Here is a 14,843-nt window from a genome sequence, read left to right on the forward strand (position 1 = left end):
ATATATATATATATATATACCACATCTTCTTTATCCATTCATCTGTCAATGGATATCTGGGCTCTTTCCATAGTTTGGCTATTGTGGACATTGCTGCTATAAACATTGGGGTGCACATGCCCCTTCAGATCACCTCATTTGTATCTTTGGGATAAAGACCCAGTAGTGCAATTGCTGGGTCATAGGGTAGATCTGTTTTCAACTTTTTGAGGAACCTCCATACTGTTTTCCAGAGTAGCTGCACCTGCTTGCATTCCCACCAACAGAGTAAGAGGGTTCCCCTTTCTCTACATCCTCGCCAACATCTGTCACTTCCTGACTTGTTAATTTTAGCCATTCTGACCGGTTTGAGGTGGTATCTCCTTGTGGTTTTGATTTGTATTTCCCTGATGCCAAGTGATGTTGAGCATTTTTTTCATGCGTCTGTTGGCCAGCAAAAACTGATTTTATAAATAAGATAGCATTCACAAATTTCTGGGATTAGAATGTGGACATACCTTTTTGAAGGCCATCATTCAACCCACTAAAATGGCATAATAAGTAAGTGAAACATAGTTGATAGACACTATGCATTTGTATGTAACAAATATTAGTAGATAAAGTCATCATTACTTATACAGTCAATGGAAATTTAATGGATCTAGAGGGGAATAAAATAAACATGTCTTAAATAGCTATTATGTACCAGGCAGAGAAGGGATCCAGGTTTTGTGTAGCTAGAGAACTGTTTTTTAGAAAATAATATAATACTATGAATACAAAAGTAGCTGTGAAAGTGAGTATATATTTAGAATGAGGAAAGAATTTGTAATAAATTATAAAGTTTTAAAAAGCTGAAAAATACTATGAACATAACAAAATCCAAAAAAATAACATCACTTTTAACAATATTATTAATTGCTACTTCCATAATACTTGTGTAATACTTTTTCCCCTACGTTTTGGGTTCATTCTATCAATAATTTGTATATCATTTTCAAAAAAATGATAATTCAGTCTTTCCTCTAGCATGGTTAATGGAAATTTGTTTTGTGTTATTGGTAGCTTAGAAGGTTTTTTTTTCAAGCTTCAGCATAGAGGGAGTTTTATGTTTTTTATGTTGTTTTATGTTTACTCTACTGTTTGATGTTCACTATAAAACCACAGTTTTATGGTGTTTTACGATCACTGTGGGCAAGCTCTTGAAGAATCTCAGCATTTTGATCTGTAATATATGCCCCACCCCATGGACTTGGCTAGATCCTCCCTAGACTTACCCCTGGACCTAGCTAGGTCCTCCTTGCCCCTTGTGAGCTGGTCCTTGTTGGGAGAGGACACAAATGGCCACAAATCAAGACCTTCAGAGGCCCCTGATACAGACAGGGAGAGAACACCATTTGTTCAGATCCTCGGGATAAATAATGGTAGGGTCTGGATGAACAATGAGTTCTACCAGGATAAGGTTTTCATGGAGGAGGTGGGTAGACGTGGAGATGCTGGTGACCCAGAACCACCCACAGTCAGAGGACTACTACCTACAGCATGATCTGCACTTCCTCTCTGTATCCAGAGAGGAGGATACACTGGAATTGAAAAGGACCTGTGCAAGTGGGGGCCCTAAGGCTTAACCTTCATGAATTTCATCTTAAATTCACTTCTGGAGTCAGGTATTTTATATATATCTATAGTATCAATCTATATATTTAATTATTTTAAATGTTTAAATTGGTCATTTAAATTAGTTTGAAATAAAGATTATAAAGACCAATAAGATATTATAAATATTACTTCCAAGTTACAGTTTTGTAAAATTTGAGTCATATGTGTTATTGAGTCTGAAAAGATATGATAGACTTTGCATTAACCTATAAAACATACTAGAGAAATAATAGAGATCATGTCCTCTACTAATAAATAATCAGGTACAACATCCATACCTTAACATATATGTGCATATATGATTTAATATAGCACTAGTTTCATTTAAGACTCAATAAATATCAATTGGAATACCTGTGTACCAACTAGGAATATGCCCATTTCACATAACATTTTGCCTATTTCCAAAAAAAAATGTAGTCCATATTCCATAAACCTGATCATACAGTAAGAAAAAAAATACTGAGAATAACAAAATATCATTTAAAGTCCTGTCTTACAACAGTTCATTTAAGTATACAAGGTACACAATGCAGCACCTAAGAATAAACTAGTAATCTGCTTTATGTTAAAAAAAAAAAAAAAAAAAGGAAATGGCATTCTAAGATACAGCTGCATAGACTATATGATGAATATTCAACATATGAGAAACTGACAAATTTATTTTACTCCATCATTAAGCTTTTTTGTGACAAGCTGTGTATTCATCCCATTAGGGGTCTTTTTTGTGTGCATTCATTTAATCTAATGCTTGCTCATGCCCTTTCCTGACATCCTACAAGACTAGTCTTTTCTTTTCTAAATTTCTGATTACCCATATTGTTAGAAACTCATACTCAGAAAACTCTTTTCAATGATAGGAAGAAAAAACCTTGGTCAAAACTCTCATTCCACTACTTAAAGTTTGATCTAATAGCTTTTCTTTCAGCTCACCTTAAAAAAAAAAAAAAAAAAAAGATATCAGAAATAAATGTTTTTCATTAACAAAAATATATTAACTATTTCTGCTCACCAGAATTCCATCTCCTTTATATGTTCAGATTACCCCTAATTCACGAAAACAGAATTCCTTATTTTACAGCAGAGCCTACCACGTCAAATTCCATATTCGCAAAGTAAATTATTTTTTTCATGCACCCTTTACTGTTGTATACAAGACAAAACATTTGACTGGGGGACTTCATTCAGTTTTAGCACTCAGTAAAATGACATTCACCTAATAATAGATCATTGAAATCAATGTCCAAATGGATTCCTGGTGTTAAGGTGGAAAACAACACAGGTAATTAAACTCTGATCTCTAGAATCCCTAGTACACCACACTCACTGAGAAGCTTACTCTGAGATTTTTCTGTAAACTGCTAAAATTTGGCAAACCTATGCACTAGAAGATTTCATAGCTCCTTTCCAAATATTTGACAAGAAAGAATATTCTCCATGTTAAAAAAAAATGCTTGTGAAAAGTACATCATCAATGTAACAGCAGAGTTGTGGCTCCTTCATTTATTATGTATTCAGTGCCTTCTTTATGTATTTCACTGCCCCTGGGTTCATGACCAAACATCAATACATGTTAACACAGTTTCAATATTTATAAGCTAAAAGCTTAGATCCATAATGGTCCTGCTACTCCATTCATACTCACCAGCATCTCAATTATACTGCCTACCAATAAGCCTCCTCAGTAATTAATGCAGGCTAACAGTTTAAAAAAATCTAATTTAAGGCTGCTTTATGGTTAGGATTGCCAAATGTCTCACTCACACCATTGCCTCTCTCCTTTTAAATACTTACTCTAGAAAGGGCTTTGTTTTGCCATATGACAGAATGTGTAAACAGGTGGCTGAGCTCAAAATTATACTTGCATAGTAATCATACCAAAGTTAAATAGGAAATAGCGTTGCCTACTAATATAAATAGCAGTGACTGGTAAATAAAATAGATAAATGTCAGAAATGAATGTTTGTCTAAACAAAGATGAGTGAGAAATGGCACATATTTACACATCCAGCAACATAACTTAGCCTGTTTCTCTGAACACCAAATAGAATTTACTTACTTTGTTAAAATAAACGTGAGAATCTATGTAAAATAGTTTTTCAAATGATATTGTTCCCATTAATAATGGACATGCATGAAGAAGAATATAAAAATCTTTCTCTTTATATAGAAAATCCATAACAAACAACTTTTATAAATATGTCTAATCAGAGTTTGATTTGTACGAATTTAAAGGATGCATGTAGGCCCACTGTCCTGAAGGAGTAAAAATTTCTCCCTTAAAAATACTGTTACAATAAAAACTCAACTAACAATATCCTATCAGAAATGGGAGGATGAACCCTGGCTATCTGAGAGTTTCCTAGAAAATACACATTTTTGTTGTTGTTGTTGTTATTGAAGAATCTTTAAAAAGTATTAGGCTGTTTTATTTTACCATTATAGAGTAGAAATTATTTAACTATTGAAATCTATTTGAGTTCCTAACATATTGATTTCTAATTAATTAAGGTTTCATTCACTGAAATCTAAAATGGTACTTGCATCCTAGTATGTGTTTATGCCCAAATTGGAAGGGTTTCTCTAGTTTGGAAGTGTGATTTTAATTATTCAGTCATAAGTCACTGCCAAGATGACAGGTGATCATCAGCAAGCATCTACCAAGTGAATTTTCCTTTTTGGGGGGTGAAAGAAATTCATTTGCATACTAAAATCAGATGAATCACTGCTCCAATTGGATGTTTTCATACTCTATTTCACCTTACATTAATCCACATACACAAATCCTAGTCCATTCCCCAAACTAAATAGATTCTTTAAATAAAAGAAATATAGAGAATGTGTCTTAAACAAAACAAAGATGAAAGTGGCATTGCTGTTTGCCTGACATTGGTGCTGAAAATTGTGATTCAGATCAGTGAAATATGCTAGAGATGGCTTACCAAAGAAGTTTTAAGCCACCCCTTATGGTCAATTCTTTCCTGAAAGGATGGGTTTGGTTTCTCCCTCCCACTCCTACCTCTCTCCATCTCTCTCTCTCTCTCTCTCTCTATCTCTCACTGTTTCACACACACACACACACACACACACACACACACACACACACACACACTCTATGTTACTATCATGTATGAAATGCTCACGTATAGGATACATTTAATCCTCATAACATTCTGAGAGTTGATCTACCTATTATTATGGGCATTGCTTAGAAATAGTCACATATTTCAATAACCCACTCACCCAACAACTTCAAATCTCTGCAATCCTAGTAAGAATCAGGAACTCAAGTGTTTTATTAAAGAGCTCAAGGCAGCAAAAAAATAGAGGTCAAAGCTGCACCAAAAACTCAACTCTTACATTACAAAATTTGTGTTTTTAAATATTACGCAGTTACTACTTATTCCTACATCAGACAGAATTCTGGTTAGTACAGATATGATTTTTCTTTTCTTTTTTTTTTTTTTTTTAAAGATTTTATTTATTTATTTGAGAGAGAGGGAATGAGAGAGAACACATGAGAGGGGGGAGGGTCAGAGGGAGAAGCAGACTCCCTGCCGAGCAGGGAGCCCGATGCGGGACTCGATCCAGGGACTCGAGGATCATGACCTGAGCCGAAGGCAGTCGCTTAACCAACTGAGCCACCCAGGCGCCCTGATTTTTCTAGTACATAGCAGATTAAAAGTAGAAAATGAGAGAAGAGGGAAAGCACATGTATAAGACAGTGAGAAAAGTCAGCTGCTTAAAGACATATATATATAATGCAATATCAAAAAAATCAGTATATATATTAAATGCAATAACAAAGAATCACAGTGGTCATTTACCCTAAGGACATAATGACTCAATGACCCAAAAACTCTGAAAAGTACCATATATACAGTATATACTGATGATGTTCCAACACCTACAAGTGATCTAACTTTATTATAATTGATGTAGGTAGAAAAATGAGTTTTACAGAAAATTTTCTGTAGAAAATGGTTTAAAAAATATAGTCTGATAATAAAGCTAAGTTTTTGTTGTTATAAAATTTATTTAGGAAGAATGTTACATTCATTGATGATAGGTATTCACTAACTGCTGTAGGAACTTAATGTTTTTGTATATCACACACTCTAAGAATCTCACGTACATACTTTGCATCATTGACTGTTCTCTAAAAACGAAGAAAACAAAATGGTATATTAATATCTTTGGGCCTGTTTAGAATAATAGGAAAAGAATGTGTGTCAAGCAAATAATCAGTCTGATTAACGAACCCCAACCCAATGAGGTTGGTTGTTTCTGAGGTAAAAAGTAGAGCATATAGGAAAAACAAATGACAAGAGGAAAAAAAGAAAGGATAGAATAACTTGCCTCAAAGTATGGCAGAAAAAAAAGCAAAGATAATTACAGAAAAATATGATCTATTTATGTGAAATTCATATTATTTAAAAGTAGATAACAGAAGGGAGAGTGGAAAGAAAGGAGTAAGGTCCAATATTTTAGGATGCAAACAATCAAGAATCAAGTCCTTCTTAATGGAAGGCTCCAGGGGTCCAGGAAATCTAACCTATGGGAAAAGGACTGTTATCACTGTGACCCAAAGATCAGCCTTCAGACCACCTCTGAGAAACAGAAATTATGACCAATGAATACTCTAGCCAAAACAGAAAACTTTCTGCATTTCTGTTGTAAAGTACACAACCGTAAGTCTTACTACTTTCATTTTAGAAATAATAAAAAAATTCAACTGCTGTGAAATGATGGACCCATAAATAACCTTGTCCTAAGTATTAGAAATTGGCCTATAAAACCAGAAGCCAATTAAAGTATTTTCCTTAATCTTTCTCCCAACTCTAATAATTTCTTTCCTTTCCTTTTGTCCTTTGTGTGGAGGACAAAGCCTGTCAAGATTCACGCCTGCAACACAAACACAACCATCTTTCCTCCAGGTCCCAACCCAACTGTAGATCCATCATTTCAAATGACAATTCCATAGGAAATCAATATCTTCAAAGAAAGATTGCTTCAACTACTGCAGCGGGGACTGTGGGTACAGCCAGTGAATTCAAGAGAGCACACCCACTTGTAGGGGCTGCTCATTCAGGCAGGATTGATTGCAGGTAAGCTTCCTTAGAGAGGAGGTGGAGGAGCTTTTCATTTCTTCTTCTCTTTTCAACGTGCTCCTCTATTCTGGATCAAATAACAACAGTCCTGAATTATAAATAGCAGCAGGAGATAAACAAACACCCTGACCCACTCAAAATGCTAAATAATAGCTCCACCTGTTGTTTAAAGATTGATGTTCTTTCCATTCAACATATTCTTTCTTCATATTGGGAATTACTAATAGTGGCTGTGATTCACTGATGTTACATCTCCAGATACTCCATGAGAAAAACTGCGCTACAGCCTCAACTCACAAAGCTTTTTTGAACATTATAATCAAACGCAACCTAAAATCCATAAAAACTCAAAGCTTGAGATTTTTTTCCTGCTTCCAACATTTTAAACTGATACTACATATTTGTAAAATACCTCTATTAAACTGTTTTTTTCTAAGTATGTGTAGTGCATGATAATTGAAGAAAAAAATTAAGGGAAAAGAGAAAGTACAAATTTTATCTTAATCTATTTCTATCTAATCTTTTTCTATACAATTGTTTTTACATAGTTAATCTCATACTGAGGATGCAATTTTATATGTCCTTTATAAAACTAAAAACGCAAAACATTTCCCACAGTCATGGACACTGTTCATCAAATATCATATTTCAGGGTTATATAATAATTTATTTTGCACAAGTACCATAATCCACTTATCGTCTTACTACTGCTGATATTTAAGTTGTATCCAACATAGTATTTTGTGATTAGACATAACTCTGAGATAAATACTGGTGTGTATTTCAAAGATCTTTGACACATTCATAAAGCACTTTCTAAAAGAATTGTTGACATGTTTCTTTTTAGATACATATTTTTTTAAATAAACCTTTTTTTGCTGATTCCTGATGTAGATCATCAAAACTGTCCAGATATCTGTATGTCAGTGTATGAAATATGTTTTCTCTAAGAAGAGTTGAAATGGAAGATGGTTCTATATTACCAAGTAAATCAGCCAAACAACAAAGTGACTACCAGTTTAATCCCCAAACGTTTGTCTTATGGTACATGAGTTGTCAGGCTCTCTAACACCAAGGCTTAATAGTGACCCCACAAAAATAAATGCAGTATTCACTCTTCCTTCAGCACCCTAAGTATGATGGAAAAGAGAGAAAGAGAGAGAGAATATATAAAATTAGGAACTGGATCAGACACAATGAATACTTCAACCTCAGACCCATTAAGGTCAGGAAGAGAAAAAAGCCCTAACAATTAGTAAGTACATGATGCAAATCAGCCCCCACTCCATGTTAGTACTTTATATTACTTTGCAATTGACCAATTTTCTAATTTTAAGAAAAGGCCAAATAGTGTTAGGTGGAAAAAATGATCATATGACAGTCAACAGCCAAGGGTTCAAGTTGTGCCTCTAACAAGCTCTGTGTCCTTGGACAAGTCAGATAATCCCCCAGAATAGCAGTGTCCTTTGTGAACTGCTTGGCTGGGAAAATTAATCTAAGTGTCTTTGGAAATTTAAAATTTTATGGTTCTCTGTCTGATTTTTATGTAACAGGATAAAATCTGTAGATGCTTTCCCACATTTCTCTTACTATTGTCTGCCCATATACCCAGAGTTGTTCCTTGTCAAAGGTGGAGAGTGGGGTACAGACCAAAACAAATAATTCAAATGGATTTTTAAAGCATATAGCATTGATACTGGTCTGAAGGTCAAAGCTCTTTCGATTTGCAAGACCCAGCCACTTGAAAGGGGAAGAGGTCTACTAGAATTCTAAAAATCTGGTTTTGTTCATCAGGAGTTAAGAAGGATCTCAGGGCAAAGGTTTATAGCATTGCTTTTCAAACTGGTGTTCAAGGCCCACAGGTAAGTCACAAAAACAATTTCCTAGGTCTAGACTAGCATTGTTTCGTTCGTTTCTTCCCTAATTAATTAGAACAGAGTACACTGCAATTAGTAAGACTAAGGTAAGCGTGTGATTTCTGGGGTTGATATGAAAATGTATATCTCACAAAGTGTTTCTATCAAAAAGAAATTTGAAGAATACTAGTTTAGATTATAAACCACATTAGGGAGGGGGAGGAATATGCTTATGTAAGTCCAGTTGTCCAGAACCTTTGTATGTTCATGGGTGATATGGGAGAGAGAGCTTGTAGAGGACTGGGGGGGGGGGGGGAGCTATGCACAGCTGCTCAACTGTTGTACCAGACTCTTTCTTTTCCCACTGATGGCTTGAAACCCAGAGAAGCAGAGTCTACAGAAACCACCAAAACTTTCATAAGAATATGAAGGCAGAAAAAAACGCCATTTATCGTGTGGATTTTGGAGTTAGGCAGTCTAGTAGTGTGATGTTTGCCGACACGGAGCCATCACTTTTGAGTATAGATTACAACAGGACAGGCATAGACAGAAAAATATCTTGATATTCATGCCCACTCCACCATCCTTCCTTGAATCCTGTAGGATGTGGAGAGAATCGGAAAAGACTCTCTTGCCCAAGTCAGGGAGAAAAATAAATGAAAATTAAGATATGGTGTCCCTGAAGGTTAAGGGGATGAGAAATAGGGTGAGGGTGGGGAGGCTTACAGCACAGAATGAACTTCCCAGAATGCTCACTGCCCTCTGCTGACACTGACAAAACAGATGGCAAGGTATTCCAGCACTGAACACAGCAGATAGGAACCCCAGACCTATTATCTCCCTCCAATGTCATGAAAATATGGAAGCGCCTTAGAACCTAGATCCTCCTGGGGAAGAGGGGCAGGAAAGGAGACTTAAGTTGCCGGAGTTTATCCAGAAGATACAGCTTTAGACTAGAAGTTACCGTGATTTGGCAAGATTGATTTCCATTATAGTAGAAATGGGGACTTGGAATACATGTTAAGTTCATTTAAAAAGAAATAACCAATCTGTATTTTTTTTCATTATATAGTCTTCTTACATTAGATTTTAAATACTTCTAAAAGCATAAGATATTTTGTTGTTTTTAAACACTTTTAGTTCTGAGGCCAATATCTTCCACATAATTATTGATCAATAAATGTTACTTTCAGAGCTTCCCAAACTTTTTATTGGCATGGCATATATGAAAATTGGAACTTGGGCACCTGGGTGGCTCAGTCTGTTAAGCATCTGCCTTCGGCTCAGGTCATGATCCCAGGATCTTGGGATTGATCAAGTCCCGAGTCGGGCTCCCTGCTTAGCAGGGAGTCTGCTTCTCCCTCTGCCCCTCACCCCAGTCTCTCTCTCTCTCAAATAAATAAATAAATCTTTAAAAATAATAAAAATAATAAAAATGAAAATTGGAACCTATATTGCGGGTTAAAATAAAAGAGGTTCACCTGCCCAGAGTCTGGGGCCACAATATGCCCCACTGATGTTATCTAAAGACTAACGGAATTAATCAATGACTACACAAGCATTTTAAAGCATGTAGTCTATTGTATTACTAAATAAAATTTGCATAGTGGATTAAATTCATTTGTGTGATGCTTAACACAGTACCACATGTAAAACACCACATTTACTATAGGACACACAAACATTATAGCAAATGTCTGCGGTTTCTGGTTAAGGCAATCAAATCTTTCAACATCTTGTAAATATTAAGAAAACTTCTGTTTACAAGTGTCTATAGTGATCCCTGTATATCAGCATATCAGGCTGATAATGCTATATAGCATACAATTATTCAAGACATTGATTCAGAATTTATGCCGAGTATGAACCATTATTTCTTAAATGTTTCATAAATAATCAGCAACACTTCCCTGCTTATTAGCAATGGCTCCATGAACAAGCCCCTTAGTACACAGAAATGTCAGAGGTCCTATTATAATCAATTACAGATAGGTTATATATTATTTTTTCTATTGCTTCTAAATGTCATGATGATTTTTCCTGTTTTGAAGTGTATTTTTATTGCATTCTGGATTGTTTTATTACTCTAAAAATCCATTTGAGTCATTTTTAAGTCCAAAAGTATATTTTACTGAGTGACCACATTGATTCTTTTGATCTCTACTGAATAAATAATGTTCATTTTTAATGACCTATTATTTTTCCAGGAGATCATGAAACTTTAAAAATAACTCTTGCTGGAATTCATGTCAATCAATTACAATGATGCAATATAGAATTATGACTAAATAAAAAAAAATTCCACCATGAATTAGATAAGAGAATAATTGTATTCTAGGAAATAGGATCAAAGAGGGCATGATTTTCTTTTAATAATTAGTCAAGAATCCAGCCATATGGATTTAATGATTTTAACGGTATGTTCAAAATACTGTGAAAAAGAAATTTAATTACTTTTTTTAGGTGAATCTTTTACCAGAACACCAGTTTAGTATATTATATAGAGATTAAATATAATTATATAGAGATTAAATAAAGGTATTCCTTTGGCACCAGTGGTCTCCGAACACAAATAACTTACAAGGCCCCATTCCACTATCACCTTCTCCACAAAGCCTTCCCTGAGATCCAACCAGAAACTGACTCCCTCTTCTCGACTCCAGGAGCACATAGCATCTGGACTGCTCAAATAGCACCTATCATATGTGTCCTTTTAAAATAAATCAAGAAAAGACAACATTCATCCCAAAACAGAAGGAAAATCAAAATATCTTAAATTATTCAATAAAGGTCATGGCCAAATTGAGGGGTATATTATATCATTTATATTTTAAAATCTGTTCTAAAGTGAACCAGAAAGTTGGATTTTGTTAGAACTAATGGAAATAGTGAAGTGTTTTAACCATCATGATGTTAAATTTCTCATTTTAAGGCTTTAGTTCATGAATATTTTATTTATTAATATATACAACAAAGAAGTAATCTACATATTTATGTGTGAATTCATAGCAATGTGATTGTTCTTTTGTGCAAAGTAGACTTGTCAACATTAAAGTTCCTGTACTAAACAAGAAAGTCTTTTGTAATCAAAAGTGCATTTCTCCAAAACAATAAATACATTGGCACAGCCTGACAGCCTGTTACAAACCCTATAGTAAACACATCAGTTCCACATAAGGCTATTTTCATTTTTCCTTCTCTCTCTTCTTCACAACAGTGAGTTAAATTGTCATTGCAACCAATGTACAATGGGCTGGATAATCTCAGTGCACAAATTATAAAATGCATGTTAAGGATTGAGCACAGTGGCTAGTTCCCTCTAAATGCTCAATAAAAGGTTGCTATAAAACAAGTTTTACATTGTTGCACACATCAGAAATATATTTAGAACTGCCTAATGGGACAAAAATGAATTATCCAAAGGACATTAGTTTATTTTACGAAATCTAAAGAATAACTGAACAACCAAGTTATGGGGAAAACAAAGAAGCATCTGGATCTTAGGAAAAATTGAGACCAAGAACTTAACACCATTAGATCACTCAGCTCTTCCTTTCTCCTCACACCAGCTTCATTCTTTCTAGATGCAGAGGCCTTTCTCAACACATACTGACCATATCAACCAGAAATCCTACACTTATGTATTTACTCAAGTGAAATAAAAACTTAGTTCACACAAAAACCTCATACAAAAATATTATAGGTTTATTCATAATTACCTAAAACTAGAAACAACCCAAATGTCTCTCAGCTGAGGAATGAAGAATCAAACAGTGGTACGTTCACATGCTAGAATATTACTCAGTAATCAGCAATAAAAGAACAAACTATGATAAATGCAACATGTATGCATCTTAAATGTATTTCACTAAATGAAATAACTCAGACTCAAAAAGCTACACACTATATGATTCCATTTATATGACATTCTTGTAAATGCAAAACTATAGAAACAGAAAATATATCAGTGGTTCCAGGGATTGGTATGGGGGAAATTCTCAACCACAAAGGAGTACAGAGAAGTCTGGGGGATGGGAGTGCTGGAGCTGTTTCTATATCTTGGTTGTGATGACATTTAAACCACATTTACACCATTTCCACTTAGTGAATTTCCTCAAATCCAAAGGACAGTACACTAAAATGGGTGAATTTTACTTTATGTAAATTACACCTTGGAAGTTTTTGAAAAAGAAATGACAAAAATGGCTTAGAAGGAAGGACATGACAAATACTGAAGTGATAAAATACTGAAGATATTATCTTGGATATAGATCATAGGAGTCCCTGAAATAAAAAAAAACAAAGCAAGGGGATAGAACAAATACTAAAAACTAATATACAAGAAAACTTTCCTGAGTTCAAGATTTGAAACTGCATATTAAAAGAGCACCCATGTACCTTACAGACTCGGAACTACTATCATTAAAGTATACTCTAAAAAATTACTGAACTTTAAAGGGAAAAAATATCTTTGGGCATTTTTTTAAAAGCATTTATCTTATAAGAAAAATAAAATTAGATTATCATCGGACTTTGACAGCAATGTCTTATGCCAGAAAAAAATGGAATAATATATTTGAGAATCTCAATGACAGAATATGTGTCTCAAGGACTTCACATCCAGCAAAACTGATTTTCAAATATAAAGGGCATAAGACAAACTATTACCAACGTTCAAGAATTCAAGAATGCTCTCATAAGCACTTCCTAAGAAATCTACTATGGAAAGAATTCTGACAACCAAAATGACTACAGAAATATCAATATAAGCACTGATGACTGAGCATTACATTTATAATTACATTTAGAACTAAAACTAAATGAATTAAATTAAAAGGAAAAGGATATAGTATGTAACTGTTATATACTCAGACCTTATAGTTCAACCACTAAAAAATGAAATGAGCAAGGAATGTGAATAGCATATACAAAAATTACTTATAACTGTGTTCCATACTCATATTGATAATGGCTGTATTAGTAATGTCATTTTAAGGCTGTTGTATGTATAATTCAGGATAAAGGAAATAAGAAATTATGGCATAATTTTAATCTGATCATCTCCTATGTCCCTGAGAAGAGGTTACATAAAAATCCTATAGTACTTAAATTTATTGGAAAATATCAATATAAACTCATATATTATTTTTGGATATGTATATATTTAAAGATATAGTATTTCTATGTGCTTCCCGCCTCTTCCTACAAACTTAATTTTATTAAAATGCCTAGAAACAATGACTAGACCAACATAAATAGGTATCCCTAATATCCAGATTTTAAATTCGAAATCCAACTTTCCACTGAATAATCCAGAGTTTGATTTCTTGGAAAAAGGCTGATTCTAGGACTGAGATGGGAAATACACAAGATAAGGCCAGAAATTTCTGGCAAACTAGACAGAGAGTAGAGAAAGGAAGGAATCAAAAACTACCAGAATGCTGTCAAAACACTCATGGGCCAAATGGAAGAGGTTCCCACTAGGCAAAAATGAGACAATTTATGCTTCAGAAAAATAATAATGCCAAGAGACTGAAACATATCACAACACATTTAAATCTATGAGTTCATAATGATAGGGAAAAAAGCCAATGGGTCTCTGCAAGATGATTGGAAATCAATTCTGTATCTTGGAAACTGGTAAATTACAAGAAATAATTAAACATCTATACTGTCTTCCTTTTTATACTTATTACTCCCTTGAGTTTATTAGTTTAGCACCCTGGTGTGCACAGGTGATAAACTAATAAAGAAACTCAAGGGAGTGATAAGTATAAAAATCAAAGTAGTGGTTTTTATTGGGGCAATTGGGATTCAGATAGGGCACATGGATGGATTCTAGGATGGCAGACAAAATTCTATTTCCTACTCAGGTAGTGGCTACAAGGGTGTTCACATTATATTAATTCATGAAGCTACATATATTTTTGTGTGGTTTTACATATTTGTTTTATTTTAAAACAAAAAGTCATAATTTATACAGAAACCTAACAAATAGATTCTTAAGTTTTTCTAGAGAGTAAATATAGAAAAATAGCAAAGATAAGTTTGGAAAAAAGGAATAATATGCAATCATTTTCTCTACCAGCTATAAATATAAAGATTTGGTAACTAAAACAGTATGGTACTAGGAGGAAAATAAGTAAGGAGATGAATGGAACATAATAGCTCAAATTTTTAAACCCATACACACAGACTTAATATGAGAACTACCTAATTCACATGGTAATTAAACATA

The 14,843-nt window shown here is 34.1% G+C and overlaps 1 long non-coding RNA gene across 1 annotated transcript in view; it reads right to left on the reverse strand.

Moving 5' to 3' along the window:
- The window catches only part of LOC116632194, a 192,547-nt gene that overhangs the window by 115,805 nt on the left and 61,899 nt on the right, over positions 1-14,843 (reverse strand). The gene's annotated exons all lie outside the window — the stretch shown is intronic.

Source organism: Phoca vitulina, unplaced genomic scaffold (genome assembly GCF_004348235.1).
Source record: "Phoca vitulina isolate PV1807 unplaced genomic scaffold, GSC_HSeal_1.0 scaffold6, whole genome shotgun sequence".
Taxonomy (NCBI): Eukaryota; Metazoa; Chordata; class Mammalia; order Carnivora; family Phocidae; genus Phoca; species Phoca vitulina.